The sequence below is a fragment of the Taudactylus pleione genome, unplaced genomic scaffold, assembly GCF_031769625.1.
Source record: "Taudactylus pleione unplaced genomic scaffold, aTauple2 ptg000524l, whole genome shotgun sequence".
Taxonomy (NCBI): Eukaryota; Metazoa; Chordata; class Amphibia; order Anura; family Myobatrachidae; genus Taudactylus; species Taudactylus pleione.
The window spans coordinates 287,250-304,145 of NW_028284926.1; positions in this window are offsets into that span (position 1 = coordinate 287,250).

Below are 16,896 nucleotides of genomic sequence, written 5' to 3' on the forward strand. Positions count from 1 at the left end.
CTGATTTAAACAAACCACATCACCATCAGAATCCTCCTCGCCAACTTCCTCCTCAGCGCCAGCTACACCAGTATCCTCATCCTGTTGTACTTCAACAGTGACATCTTCAATTTGCATATCAGCAAGTGGACTGTGGGTGCTCCTTTCAGCACTTGCAGGGGGCGTGCAAATGGTGGAAAGAGCCACCTCTTCCCGTCCAGTGCTGGGAAGGTCAGGCATCGCAACCACCACCACACTTGGACTCTCCTTGGGGATTTGTGATATCTTCATAGAAAGCACAGTTCTTCGCTGTGCTTTTGCCAGCTTAACTCTTTTGATTTTTTTAGTGGGAGGAGGGCTTCCATCGTCATGTGAAGCTGAACCACTAGTCATGAACATACTAGGGATCGACCTTAACCGTTCCTTGCCACTCCGTGTCGTAAATGGCATATTGGCAAGTTTACGTTTCTCTTCAGCTGATTTAAATGTCTTTTTCAAGGTCATTTTCCTGAACTTTGCCATTTGGGATTGTATGTGCCCTCTACTATGACATTGGGCATTGGCCTTGGCAGACGACGTTGATTGCATGTTATCGTCTATGTCATGACTAGTGGCAGCAGCTTCAGCACTAGGAGGAAGTGGTTCTTGATCTTTCTCTATTTTATTTTTATCGGAGAAAGTTTGGTCCTCCATTTATGTTATATCGATTTGATATATACGTGCGGCTAAACACAGAAAATAATTTTTTTTTTGGTTTGGACTGGAGTGTACTTTCAGGGGTTACAGCACCCTTTAACGGTCAAGCCAGCCGGCCCTTTACTTATGACACAGGCGCACGCTTGGCACTACTTTGTTGATGCACGTGCGGCTACTGCGCACACAATTCACAAACACAGAAAATAATTTTTTTTTTGGTTTGGACTGGAGTGTACTTTGGGGGTTACAGCACCCTTTAACGGTCAAGCCAGCCGGCCCTTTACTTATGACACAGGCGCACTCTTGGCACTACTTTGTTGATGCACGTGCGGCTACTGCGCACACAATTCACAAACACAGAAAATAATTTTTTTTTTGGTTTGGACTGGAGTGTACTTTGGGGGTTACAGCACCCTTTAACGGTCAAGCCAGCCGGCCCTTTACTTATGACACAGGCGCACTCTTGGCACTACTTTGTTGATGCACGTGCGGCTACTGCGCACACAATTCACAAACACAGAAAATAATTTTTTTTTTGGTTTGGACTGGAGTGTACTTTCGGGGGTTACAGCACCCTTAACGGTCAAGCCAGCCGGCCCTTTACTTATGACACAGGCGCACGCTTGGCACTACTTTGTTGATGCACGTGCGGCTACTGCGCACACAATTCACAAACACAGAAAATAATTTTTTTTTTGGTTTGGACTGGAGTGTACTTTCGGGGGTTACAGCACCCTTAACGGTCAAGCCAGCCGGCCCTTTACTTATGACACAGGCGCACGCTTGGCACTACTTTGTTGATGCACGTGCGGCTACTGCGCACACAATTCACAAACACAGAAAATAATTTTTTTTTTGGTTTGGACTGGAGTGTACTTTCGGGGGTTACAGCACCCTTAACGGTCAAGCCAGCCGGCCCTTTACTTATGACACAGGCGCACGCTTGGCACTACTTTGTTGATGCACGTGCGGCTACTGCGCACACAATTCACAAACACAGAAAATAATTTTTTTCTTGGTTTGGACTGGAGTGTACTTTGGGGGTTACAGCACCCTTTAATGGTCAAGCCAGCCGGCCCTTTACTTATGACACAGGCGCACGCTTGGCACTACTTTGTTGATGCACGTGCGGCTACTGCGCACACAATTCACAAACACAGAAAATAATTTTTTTTTTGGTTTGGACTGGAGTGTACTTTCGGGGGTTACAGCACCCTTAACGGTCAAGCCAGCCGGCCCTTTACTTATGACACAGGCGCACGCTTGGCACTACTTTGTTGATGCACGTGCGGCTACTGCGCACACAATTCACAAACACAGAAAATAATTTTTTTTTTGGTTTGGACTGGAGTGTACTTTGGGGGTTACAGCACCCTTTAATGGTCAAGCCAGCCGGCCCTTTACTTATGACACAGGCGCACGCTTGGCACTACTTTGTTGATGCACGTGCGGCTACTGCGCACACAATTCACAAACACAGAAAATAATTTTTTTTTTGGTTTGGACTGGAGTGTACTTTCGGGGGTTACAGCACCCTTAACGGTCAAGCCAGCCGGCCCTTTACTTATGACACAGGCGCACGCTTGGCACTACTTTGTTGATGCACGTGCGGCTACTGCGCACACAATTCACAAACACAGAAAATAATTTTTTTTTTGGTTTGGACTGGAGTGTACTTTGGGGGTTACAGCACCCTTTAACGGTCAAGCCAGCCGGCCCTTTACTTATGACACAGGCGCACGCTTGGCACTACTTTGTTGATGCACGTGCGGCTACTGCGCACACAATTCACAAACACAGAAAATAATTTTTTTTTTGGTTTGGACTGGAGTGTACTTTCGGGGGTTACAGCACCCTTAACGGTCAAGCCAGCCGGCCCTTTACTTATGACACAGGCGCACGCTTGGCACTACTTTGTTGATGCACGTGCGGCTACTGCGCACACAATTCACAAACACAGAAAATAATTTTTTTTTTTGTTTGGACTGGAGTGTACTTTCGGGGGTTACAGCACCCTTAACGGTCAAGCCAGCCGGCCCTTTACTTATGACACAGGCGCACGCTTGGCACTACTTTGTTGATGCACGTGCGGCTACTGCGCACACAATTCACAAACACAGAAAATAATTTTTTTTTTTGTTTGGACTGGAGTGTACTTTCGGGGGTTACAGCACCCTTAACGGTCAAGCCAGCCGGCCCTTTACTTATGACACAGGCGCACGCTTGGCACTACTTTGTTGATGCACGTGCGGCTACTGCGCACACAATTCACAAACACAGAAAATAATTTTTTTTTTTGTTTGGACTGGAGTGTACTTTCGGGGGTTACAGCACCCTTAACGGTCAAGCCAGCCGGCCCTTTACTTATGACACAGGCGCACGCTTGGCACTACTTTGTTGATGCACGTGCGGCTACTGCGCACACAATTCACAAACACAGAAAATAATTTTTTTTTTGGTTTGGACTGGAGTGTACTTTCGGGGGTTACAGCACCCTTAACGGTCAAGCCAGCCGGCCCTTTACTTATGACACAGGCGCACGCTTGGCACTACTTTGTTGATGCACGTGCGGCTACTGCGCACACAATTCACAAACACAGAAAATATATTATTTTTTTAGCACTTGGGGGGAGCACCCCTGATGGACAGAGCACCCCCTGGACAACACTACAGCACTCCTTTAGGACTGGGACACTGCACAGGACTTTGGAGTGGACACAGCCCCTATGGAGAACTGACTGCACAACACAGTCCAGCCAGCCCCTATGGACTTTGAAGTAGTGGACACAGCCCCTATTAACAACAGCAGCACAGCACAACACAGCCAGCCCCTATGGACTTTGAAGTAGTGGACAACAGCAGCACTACACTACACTACACTACACAGCCCTAACTCCCACCCTCCCTCTTCACTGTCCACAGCCGAGTGAGAAAATGGCGCCGACGCGGGTACCTTATATAGGATCCAAAACCCGCGAGACTCGGAAGGCGGGATGATGACGTTTTGCCTCGATTTCAGATCCGAGTCAGGCGGGAAAAGTCGAGCCTGACTCGGATCAGACTCGGATCGGGGGGGTTCGGGGGGGTTCGGATTTCAGAAATCCGAACCCGCTCACCCCTAGTTTTAATTAGTTTAAAAATAAATAAAGCTGCCCTTCCTTTCCCCTAACACAAGCCTCTGTGTCGTTATCTCATTATGATTATGGTTGATGGTTTACGCTGCACTGTTAGGAGGGAACACTCATCAGGCGATGGTGAGTTTATTGTTTGTGTTGACATATGACTTCTGTAACAATTTCCATTGGGGGCCCACACTGCACACCCTGCACCCATATTATTAATATTTACCTCTCCAGAGTCCCACGTCACCAGTAGCACCGCACAAATCTCCCCAAAAATTGGCACCGCTGCCATATTTCTTGTGTTTGGCGCATGCGCAGTGGGGAAATCGCCAGGAAGATGGCTGCCGCACCATTTCTCCGGTGATCTGCGCTTGTGCACTAGACTTTGGGCGCAGATTCTTCTGATGATGATGCCCGCATATGTCATTGCAACCGCGTCTTTAGATAACTCGCTGACCCCGAGGCGCTTGTGACATGCCCGCGCCTGGCTCCCATCCAGAAATGCACACCAAAAATTGCATCTCTCTGCATGCAATTTTGATCTGCATCTTAGAACGGTATCGGGACACATGCACAGCGCGACTCAGACGTTGCACTACCAACATCGGCTAACTGCGAGAATATTGCGTGCAGTTAGCTTGCACCTTTGAATCAGGCCCAATATGTGCCAAAGCCATCTTGTCATGTACAGTAGTCAGTTATCTTTGATTGCTACGGGTATTCCCTGATAATGCTGGGGAAGGATAATACATTAAGGCTGATGCTCTGTTCAAGGGACGTATTTGCATGTGCTCATTGTTTAACCAATCTTGAAGATAGCACAACATTGCAGCCTGGTTATTATCAGCGATACCAGGGAAGATGATGATACCACCATTCGTCTTCGTTTTAAAAGTCATGCGTTAGTTCCTTAATGGCTTGCGTAATATTTCATTTATACAGCTCTAATTGGTTTTTGAGAAATTCGATGCCCAAATAAAGACTACTACACCCTAATCGTTGTATTGAAAAGAAACATTGCTATAGATTTCTCAGCTTTAATGATTAAACCCTAAATGGAGCCAAAGGATCTGATCTCTTGTAAAATTGCTAAAAGAGTGGGTTTTGGTTTGGTAGTATACAGGAGAATGTCGTTCTCAAAGGACAATAACTTAACCTGCTTCTGTCTTATCCTGTTTCCTTCAAATAGGTTCCAGTGCAGAAGAATTCTCAGGAAAGGGTCTACGGCAAAGTTAAATAATAGAGAGGAGACTGGGCAACCCTGATGGGGTCTTTAATTTCATCATGATTTTTTTACTTAAACCAATAATTAAATAGGAGGTAGCCGCATGGGGATGAAAGTATCAGATCATGCTCAAAGTCCCTCAGTTCCAGCACTGCAAAAAGATGACCATACCGAATGCCTTATGGGCACCAAGGCTGGTCAAGCTGTTGTTGTGTTCAGGTTGTTGTGTAGACAGAATGACCACAACAATGGCTGTCCTTATTCCTCTAACATAGTGGTTCCTAACCTGGGCACTACTTCCCCTCTGTGGGCATGTTTTGTATTATAGGGTGGTGATACATTTTAAGGGAGCGGCATTGGGGGGTTGGGTGTTTTCTGGGCATTTTTGCCAAACCTTGGTAGAAATAATGACATTGATGCATGTGTGGGGGGTTAAATAGCTCACTGCTCTCTTTGGGTGGGATGCACCAATATCAGAAATGCAGCCAAACCTCCAAAAATGGGGTTTGATTACATTTCTCATATGCACCAAGCCCCGGATTGCGATACATACCGAGGCTTGGATCCCTCCCCGCATTTCCTGTTGCACGCGCATCCTTCTTTACATCTTCAGAAGGACTTCAGAGGGACTTCTGCTTCATAGATCCGGCAGTCCCTCACTTGCAAAGGACAGCTCTTACCGAGAGAGCTGTCCTTTGCGTTTTTCTTCATGCATGCTGGAAGTGTCATACTGGGGCATGAAAGGCCCACCAGGGAATGCAGTTGTAGGGACCCCAGCTTAAAAGGTTTGGCCAGCCACCAGAGGGATGTGTGACCAGCCACCACAGAGGGAATTGGCCAACCATTAGAGAGGACATGATAAGAACAGGGCCCCATTCACCTTCATTGACATGAGGGCTACTTTCGGTGTAGGTTCCGTATAAATAAACAAAGCACCCAAGTGCATTCATGATCCTGCTCCTCCAAGTTACTGACCCCTAGGGGAGGGGGTGGGTCCTCAGGCAGTGGGGCCCCCTGGGGATTTCCCCGGTAGAGCGGTGGGCCAGTAGGACCCTGCATACTAGCATATATAACAGCGGCATGCATGCGATGAGTGTGTTGGATTGCAAATTGCAATGTGTCATGCATCCCACCCCCCGTGTAAGTAATACGCAAGCCTTTTAGGAACAGTATCATGGGCTGACAAGATGGCGGAGAACAGTAAATTTTACCAGTATTGAAAATCATTACTTAAAATTTTACTTTGTTCCAACGCCGATGAATGAACTGTTACTATTATGCCTACTTTGTGGAAAAACATTAACAAATTAAGCTATGAAGACTTCAAGGTGGAGTGAACATCTAACTTAGAAAACTTGTTGATAATTAAGTATCACAGTCTGTAAAATGAAAGTTAGGAGCTGATTGGTTGGTCATTTATCTCTTTCCAAGGCTTAGTACATACACACAGATATACAAGTGTTTCGTATCAAATGAATCAGTGCAGTCTCCATGGTGATTCATGCCAGGCATCTCGCGTCGCATGGCATATTGAGGCTGGGGGGGGGGGTATATTTACTAAAATGCGAGTTTTAGAAGTGGAGATGTTGCCCATAGCAATCAATCAGGTTCTACCTAAACTTAACCTAGCACCTTCTAGAAGATAATAGCTACAATCTGATTGGTTGCTATGGGCTACATCTCCATTTCTAAAATCTCTCACTTTAGTAAATAATATACCCCTAGATGTATGAGGACACATCTGTGTTTGGGTTTACTGTTTAATGTTTCTGTACTGACAACGCCATTTGGTATACATATGGCTCTATAAACTGGTGTAGATATTTCTAGCGATAAGACTAGTCCACCAGAAACATGTGTCACCTGTTGCTGCCTCCTTCTCTGTTAAAAAATCATAAACTCGATTAGGTTGAGACAATTCATGTTCCAATAATTGCTGTGCAGGCTTGTAGACCACCAGAGACTTGTCAGTTAGCCAAGCACAGTAAGCCTTTTGCAGCTTCACACTGGAGCAAGGCAATAGTTGCCACGGCCTCCTTCTGCTTACGTGGCACTTATGGCCTGGTTCAGAGATAGTTGGTAAGGCAGCGGCGGTCGCAGCTGTTCTCACAATATCGGTTGCGAAATATGCAAATGCTAATCTCAGCCTTCCTTTTGTGCTCCATCGTTCCATGGAGTGTACGAGTGATGAGACGCCCACTTTCAGCCTCCGTGGTCTGTGCATTTGCAATGGAGATTGTAAATACTCCAATATCGACGCAACATTGGTTGCACCATAGACATGTGCGGTAGTCGAGGATATACTGTAACTACTCTCCTCTAATCCAACTAAACATGGCCTCTGAAGGTGTGGATTTGAACACAGCAGCGTTTCCAGACACGTCCCCTAACACTCCCCCTAACACACCCATGAAACGGCCCCTTTATGCAGTCACTTTAGGTCACCTCCTAGGCTCATCCTGATACGCCCAGGGATTGCAAACCGCTTCTCGAGCGCTAGCCATGCCGTACGCATTTGCATTTGCCATCATACACTTGGATTTGCGCGTGTATAGTAGGGATTTCTTGGACTTTTCGCACATGCTCAGTAGCAATATAATTGCTCAATTGCAGGGAACATCGAATTTCCGTCCATCTCTAAGTCAGGCCCTTAGTTTATTATTTGGCCTCAAATAGGAACCACCTGTGACACCCCCCAAAAAGAGAGCGGGGTTATCATTTCAAGATATTATAAAGACCTTGTGACCGTAGAACAGGTCAGCTCGCCAAACATGTTTCTGTACTGATAACTCTGTTTAATATTCATCTGGCTCTATAAGCTTATCCTATTTATAATTGTGGCCTGGTATCTCGGTATATATTAAATAATTAATTAATTAATTTATTCATTCATTCATTCTCTCCTCCACACCCCCTCCCCAGCCAGCTTCTCTCTCTTTGGGGTATATTTACTAAAGTGAGGGTTGTTAGAAGTGGAGGTGTTGCCCATAGCAACCAATCAGATTTTTGTTAACTTTTAACTAGAAGCTTCTAGACAGGCAGAGCAGAGCCCGGAGCCAGCCCCAGTGATCAGCCGACCGGGTCCCAGTGCAGGATGGGATATCAGCTGACCGGAGCCACGGAGGACATCACCAGAGCACTGATCACCTGAGGTAAGTGTATTTAAGGGAGGGGGGGTCGCGGAGGGATCATGATTGCAGAGGGTGGGGCTTAGAAATGGGGGCGGGGCTTAGTGGCGGCCGGTCGGCGCATGCGCGGGCACTTGTCATGGTATTTTTTGTGAAAATACCATGTTAAGCGTGCGGAGGGGATTTGCAGGGAGAGAGCTTTACCGCAAGCTCTGTCCCTGCAAGGGATTTTTAGTAAATCCCTGTGATATTAGCTGAATTCGCAATGCGAATTCATTCGGTAATATCACACTACAATCTGTATTCAAAATGTGGATTGTAGTAAATAGAGCCCTATGTCTCTTAGGCCTGCCAACACCGTGGCACAGCTCCTCATGTCACCGGCGTACTCTCTACTTAGCAGCACAAGGAAGTCATTCCTATCAGTATTCAAAAATATAATTTAGACATCAGTACTGAGTCATCTTTTTACTGTTGACACTGCTCTATCTGCTCTGTGTATTCGTTTAGTTTTAGTGTATTTTGTTACTTCAAGTGAGTCCAGCAAGCTGTGTTTTATGGTATGCTGCTTTCAAAAAACACACATGTCCATCTGGCAGTTTTATAATTTTGGGAGGTGTGCTCAGATCAAATGCACAAAAGATTTAGCAGTGCGCTCCTGGCTACAATGACTAAATTGAAATGATGAAAATGGAGCTGTGCATTCTAAATGGTAAATTTCTTTTTGAGATCAAAACCAAATGTAAATTATGTAGAATCTATTTTCCTCAGCCTGTCTTCATTTTGACATGCAGTACAGGATGGAAACTAAGCCATATGCTCTTTGAAAATTAACAGACATATGCTATTTTTGTGTGTGTAAGAAATTTTAAAATACTGTTTAAGTCCGTAAAGTAAAAATCATAATTTCATGATATAAATAGATTTGTCCCTTTTGCCAATCTCTGTATCAGTAGGAAAAAGATTATTTTAGTAAAGCAGAAATGTCTTCATTATCATGTTCACTTCCTATCATTTATTCGCTGTGGAAGAATTCATTAAATAAAGATTCAAAATAATTTCTGATCAAATACCCTCCTGTGCGACATATTTTGCCAATCCTTTGGTGTCAGAAGTGGGTTTCAGAATAGTTGAAGTGTAGGTCTGGTACATTGGACTGTCCAGAGCAAAATTCAGGAGGGCCACAAGGTCAGAGAGATTTTTCTCAGTGACTGTTCTATGTCTCCCTTCTGTGGCCAGACCTCAGTGCATCTGACTTGCCAGTCCTGACTGATTGTATTGTAGGGCTGAATCTGAGTTGGATGCATCTGCAGGAGTGGCAGCCTACTGTCTAGCTTATGCTAATGCGAGAACCCAACCGAGTGTGCAGAAAATCCAAGCATCTGCATGTGGAATGCCGTCCCGCTCACTGTTTTTATGTCTGCAGCTGTCATCACTAGTATCTGGACATGCACCCACTACATCAGGGGTGGGGAATCTTTTTTCTGCAGAGCGCCATTTTGATATATATATATATATATATAACACTAATTGCGGGCCCGGTGCAGGCCATGTCCCATCTGTGTGACATCACACAGGGTGGGGACACAATCACTGGTAATTACAGCAATACCTGGAGCATCTGAGGATGCTCAGGGGAACTGTAAGGGCAGCGGTGTGACCATCTGAAGCATCCTAAGGATGCTCCAGGCGGCACTGCTGCATAGATTCTGGCTGCAGGGTGCCACTCTAGGCATCCTACTAGCCAGATGAGACTATCAGAAAAAAGTACAGAGGGTCAGACCAAATGATCACACGGACCTTATACAGCCCCGGGCTTGGGGTTAGCCATCCCTGCACTACATGCTAGGTGCAAAAGATCTGTCTGAAACAGGTGCCCCATCTCCATCTGGAGGCTACTGTAGTTAGCTTACACACCATCACATTCCCAAGAGGGCCTGATTGCTAGTCAGATGCAAGACACACCGTCTTGCATCTGACTAGCAATCAGGCCCTCTGACTATATATATTTAATTTGTGTATCTCATATATATATATATATATATATATATAAAATCTATGCAGACCAATAATGTGTACATAAAACCTCTTCTAATCTGTACAGTGCACTTTCCTCTTGCAAAGTTAACTTTGTGACCTCTTTGCTCTGGGATACTGGTGGCTATGAGATTTGTTCCCATCTTTGGTACATAGAGCACATCTTGGATTTCTGTGACTTTTGGTATTAGTCCCTATTTTCAAGCGATTAGTGACTGTTACAACTTTCATAGCTGTAAGTACTTTATTTCAAATTCCTTTAATTGCTATAGGATCATATGTGGTTAATGTGGTAAACGGCATCCGGTCTTTAGGTCTACATTGTCTAGATAGACAGTGTTTAGGTAGACAATGGAAGATAGACAGGCAATAGGTCGACAGAGACTGAATGTCGACAGGTTCTGAAGGTCAACACACTAAAGGTCGACTGGTAACAAGGTCGACAGGGACTGAAGGTTGACAGGTACAGAAGGTCGACAGGGACTGAAGGTCGACAGGCAATAGGTCAACAGGGTCAGAAGGTCGACACACTAAAGGTCGACTGGTAACAAGGTCGACAGGTATGAATGTCGACATGGTCATTAGGTCAACACACATATAGTCGACATGTACATGGTCGACACTCATATAGTCAACATGCGAATGGTCAACACATGTTTACATATAGTCAAAATTCGAATGGTCGACACACATCAACACAGTCTACATGTGAATGGTCGACATGTGAATGGTTGGCACATGTCACCACATGGTCGACATTCAAATGGTCGACACGGGTTGACACTCGTATAGTCGACATGCAAATGACCAACACAGGTCGAAACTCATATAGGCGACATGCAAATGTCCGACACAGGTCGACACTCATATAGTCGATATGCAAATGTCCGCCACATTTTGACACTCATGTAGTCTAAATGCAAATGTCCGACATGTGCCGACACTCATATAGTCGACATGCAAATGTCCGACACAGGTCGACACTCATATAGTCGACATGAAAATGGTCGACACGTGTTTTTGTTTGTTTTTTGCGCTAATCTTTATTCCTAACCCTCTTCTAAGTGCCTAACCCTAACCGTCGGGGTAAGTGCCTAACCCTAACTGTCGGGGTAAGTGTCTAACCCTAACCATTGGGATGAGTACCTAACCCTAACCCTGGCACTGACCTTAAAAAAAAAAAAGGGTCAACCTACTGCCTGTCGACCTTCATACCTGTCAATCTTGTTACTAGTCAACCCATCGGAGTAAGTGTCTAACCCTGACACTAACCCTAAAAAAAAAGTGTTGACCATTTGACTATAGGAGTGTCGACCTACTACCTATCAACCTTCATACCTGTTGACCTTGTTACCAGTTGACCTTTAGTGTGTCGACATTTAGTGTTTTGAACTTCTGCCTGTCGACCTTCTTACCTTTTGACCTTGTTACCAGTCGACCTTTAATGTGTCGACCTTCTGATCCTGTCGACCTATTGCCTGTCGACCTTCAGTCCCTGTCGACCTTGTTACCAGTTGACCTTTAGTGTGTCGACCTTCAGTCCCTGTCTATCTATTGCCTGTCTATCTTCTACCTAATCACTGTCTATCTAGAAATTGTAGACCCATTGAACCATACCTGTGGTAAACAGCTCTTCCAAGCAGCTGAAGTTACTGGTAGCTCCCAAGTCAATATACCAGCAATCTTTTCTGCGGATATCTGTAACACTCAGTGCTGATTCATATTTGCCATTGCACATTCCTCTGCTTACATTTAAATGCTTTGTGACCTATTTTGTAACATACATAACAATTGTACTTGAATGTTCTGAGCTTCTCAGACTTGTTGCGTAATGCAATGTTTTTAGCATTTAGGGCCTGATTCAGCATGGATTGCATGGCTGCATTTGCACGCATCCACTAGCTGCGGAAATATGCTAATGAATGCAATTGCAATGCAACCGCAGCACTATACCAAGATGCCCATCACTGTATAAAGCTGCCCACTTCCCATGACACGTTTCCACAAGTCAGCGAAAACATCAGAACCATTCGCACAGTTGTGGTTGACCTGACCCTACCTCACAAACTGCTAAACTTAATGTTGCCCTCGAAACCTCTGCCAGTGTATGCAATGTCAGGGGCTTAATCATGCACGCCCCTGCAATGGCGTTCAAACGCACAGGCACGCTGGTGTTCTGCCAACCACCCCCCCTCTCCACCCCCAAATGGTCACTTCTTGTCAGTCACTATGAGATGGGACTGCGCGCTCACCGCGATCGCTTCTCGATCGCAGCGGCCTGTTCATGCACTGCAATGCATATGCATGCGCAGAGTGCAAACATTGCCCCGCTGTGTGCGAACGCAGCTGTCACAGTTGGTGCTAGTGAGTTACCTGTATCAGGTGATGAACTGGAATCACTGGAGGCCGGCTGGACTGGAACCATGGTTAACATGAATAGCTCTTTTATTATAAGAAGTGGGTAGCAGTGAGAACTGCCTTTGGTGATGAGTGACTGGAACTGGAAACTTGAGACGTAGGAATGAGACCAGAAGGAACTTGGAGGCACCGGACTGGGACTGGCGGGTAGGCTGACTGAGCTGGTCGGGTTACTAGTAGATGGGCTTGCAGATGGATGGTAGCGTAGAAGCTACTTGTTGTGGCTTGGGAGGCCGTGGGTAGACGTTGGTAGCTGGGTGGCTACGTGGAGTGGCTGGAAAGCCGTGGGTAGACGCTGGTAGCTGGGTGGCTATGTGGAGCAGCTGGATAGCCGTGGGTAGACGCTGGTAGCTGGGTGGCTACTTGGAGCGGCTTGGGAGCCGTTGGTGAGAGATGGTAGCGTGGAAGCTACTTGGTGCAGCCTGGGAGCCGTGTGGAGAAGCTGGTAGCGTGGAAGCTACTTGGAGCGGCCTGGGAGCCGTGTGGAGAAGCAGGTAGCGTGGAAGCTACTTGGAGCAGCCTGGGAGACGTTGGTGAGAGATGGTAGCATGGAAGCTACTTGGTGCGGCCTGGGAGCCGTGTGGAGAAGCTGTTAGCGTGGATAGCTGAGCGCAGCAGGCTTACGGATAGCACTGGTCTAGGAACCAGCAGGAGCCTGGGACATACTGGTACACAGAGGTACAGCTATAGCACAAGTAGTACACCACGGAACGAAACTAGATGTTCAAGCACTGAGTGCTATTAGAGGAGGATCTATATACCTAGAGTCTGGCAGCGATTGGTGGATACAGACAGGTGGTCTGGCAGTGGCATACAGAGTGGAGCAAGGCACAACATGCAGAGGGAGTAATCATCTCTGCAGCCCTTGAGAATCAGGACCACACCTGTGATTCCAATTAAGACTAGCAATGCTCACAGACAGAGCAGGGTCCAGGTGTTTAATCAGTGTGGGGGGAGAGCAGTCTGACACACACAGAGATGTTACAGCCAGCATGATTCAGCCAGAGCAGATGTCCCAGGAGAATTACAAACACAGATCCATGGAGCAGCTGGCAGAGGTTAGTCACAAAAGGTAAAAACTAGCCAGGATCGTGACAGTACCCCCCTCTTTATGGGTGGACTCCGGACACCAAGGCAAAACTTCCTTCAGAAATACAAGAAAGCTTCCAAAAGACTCGAATTCGAAACACCAGGACAACTTGGAAAACTTCTAAAAACTTGGCTGAGCCTGTCCGATATCTTCAAGAACTTGAAACTTTGAGAACTCTAGAAGGTGTTTGGAAAATTGTTTCCTGAGGTAATTTGCTCAAAAAATCTTTCCTTGGAGAGCATAATGTCAATCAACTTAAACAAGCCATCTTCCTTAATAACCTTGACCCCAAGACTCTTTGCTTTCTCTCGCTTGGTTTTTCCACCAAAACGACCCATAACGAGATAATCGATTTTACTGCATATCTTCTTGGAAACTTTACCTCCATAACTCTCAATTAACAACTTGGCTTCCTCCTTTTCTATGGACTCCAAATATCCCACAATCACAAAGGTTAATCCCTTCAAGCATCTCTCTGTCCCTAGAGGAATTTGCATAGTGTTAAGAAGAGTAGCTGAAGAATTTTCCTTTTTCAGCAAAGTAGTTTTTACTGGTAATTCTTGGGAGAACGTATGACTAGGAAGAGCATGGTCTGATACCAAGTGGTTGTCGAGGAAAGGAGTATTGTCATGCACAGGATCGAATTCAGAATCAGAATCCATGTCCAAAGGAAGATCAGAGGAGTTAACATGACTTGAAAACCTAAAGGACTACGGAGATGGGCAGAGGGAAACACAACCAACTCTCATGGTATCATGTTGTTGGTCTCTAAAAGTTCTTTGAGTCTTCTTCTCTCGGACTGATTGATCCTGTACCATATGATTTTGAGAAGGGAGTACAGCGGTGTATGCGAGTTTAATATCTAAAGGTGCTGAAATAACTCTAGAATATTTATCAGAACAGGTATCTGGAGACAGACACATAGGAGCAAATTCTTTAAGCAGAGCTGTACTGAAGGCTATTATGTCTTGTAGATTTGGATCCTTGGACTCAATGAGTGGGTTGGCCCACTCCAAAGCTTTTCCTCTAAAGTGCATAAAAAGAAACATGACGATGTTGGTGGTAGTAATACCACAAGTTGGGTTGGTTCTCATTAGGGCATCATAATGCTTAAGCAATATGGTGTACTGGGACACATCATCATCGAAGGTCATGTACACTATATCATCCTGAGCTACCGCATTCTTTTCAGGAACTGAGAAGGATCCACTTAGAAATTCTTTAACATGATGATTAGATGATTCAGCCGAACTTAATAGATGTTCTTTCTTAGACAGGACAGTGGAAATTTCCACCAAGAGTGTGGAACTTGAAATCTGCTCCTGGAGGACGGGACTTGAAACCCCCTCTAGGGGCATGAGACTTGGGACCTCCTCTTGTGGTGTGAGACTTGGGACCCCCTCTTGGGGTGTGAGACTTGGGACCCCCTCCTGGGGTGCGAGACTTGAGACCCCCTCCTGGGGTGTGAGACTTGAGACCCCCTCCTGGGGTGTGAGACTTGAAACCCCCTCCTGGGGCATAATTCTTGTAACCCTCTCCTGGGGTGAGAGACTTAAGGTCCCCTCCTGGAGTACAGAACTTGACACTCCCTGTTGGAGTATGGGACCCAAAATCCCCTTCTGGGGAAGCTGACTCGATCTTTCCTTTTGGGGTATGGAACATGAACCCCCCTTTCGGGATGCGAGGACAGAGACTTCCTCCTGGGGTGAGTGACTCAAAACCCTTCTTGGGTTACGAGACTTGAGGACCTTCCTGGGGTTGAGACTCTCACTTTACTTGGCATGGAAGAATCTTTGGTTCTTAGAGTTTCCCAGACAGAGTTTTTAGTTGAGACAGAGGTAGCTCTAAGAAATTCAGGAATGATCTGAAAGATTTTGCTGAGTAGAGCCTGTAGCTGTTCCAGCAGTTGATGGAAAGTAGTTAGGGGTTCAGGTAAGATTTGGGTATCATCTAGCCGGTTAGTCAGAAAACACTTGATCCAGGATTAGGTGCTTGATCCGCCACCAGCTTGAACATACTGTCACAGTTGGTGCTAGCAAGTTACCTGTATCAGGTGATGAACTGGAATCACTGGAGGTCGGCTGGACTGGAACCATGGTTAACATGAATAGCTCTTTTATTATAAGAAGTGGGTAGCAGTGAGAACTGCCTTTGGTGATGAGTGACTGGAACTGGAAACTTGAGACGTAGGAATGAGACCAGAAGGAACTTGGAGGGACCAGACTGGGACCGGCGGGTAGGCTGACTGAGCTGGTCGGGTTACTAGTAGATGGACTTGCAGATGGATGGTGTAGACGTTGGTAGCTGGGTGGCTACGTGGAGCGGCTGGAAAGCCGTGGGTTGACGCTGGTAGCTGGGTGGCTACGTGGAGCGGCTGGATAGCCGTGGGTAGACGCTGGTAGCTGGGTGGCTACTTTGAGTGGCTTGGGAGCCGTTGGTGAGAGATGGTAGCGTGGAAGCTACTTGGTGCAGCCTGGGAGCCGTGTGGAGAAGCTGGTAGCGTGGAAGCTACTTGGAGCGGCCTGGGAGCCGTGTGGAGAAGCTGGTAGCGTGGAAGCTACTTGGAGCGGCCTGGGAGACGTTGGTGAGAGATGGTGGCATGGAAGCTACTTGGTGCGGCCTGGGAGCTGTGTGGAGAAGCTGGTAGCGAGGATAGCTGAGCGCAGCAGGCTTACGGATAGCACTGGTCTAGGAACCAGCAGGAGCCTGGGACATACTGGTACACAGAGGTACAGCTATAGCACAAGTAGTACACCACAGAACGTAACTAGATGTTCAAGCACTGAGTGCTATTAGAGGAGGATCTATATACCTAGAGTCTGGCAGCGATTGGTGGATACAGACAGGTGGTCTGGCAGTGGCATTCAGAGTGGAGCAAGGCACAACATGCAGAGGGAGTAATCATCTCTGCAGCCCTTGAGAATCAGGACCACACCTGTGATTCCAATTAAGACTAGCAATGCTCACAGACAGAGCAGGGTCCAGGTGTTTAATCAGTGTGGGGGGAGAGCAGTCTGACACACACAGAGATGTTACAGCCAGCATGATTCAGCCAGAGCAGATGTCCCAGGAGAATTACAAACACAGATCCATGGAGCAGCTGGCAGAGGTTAGTCACAAAAGGTAAAAACTAGCCAGGATCGTGACAGCAGCCTTGCGAACCAACCTGAATATGGCTCTTAATTCGACTAGCACACATTC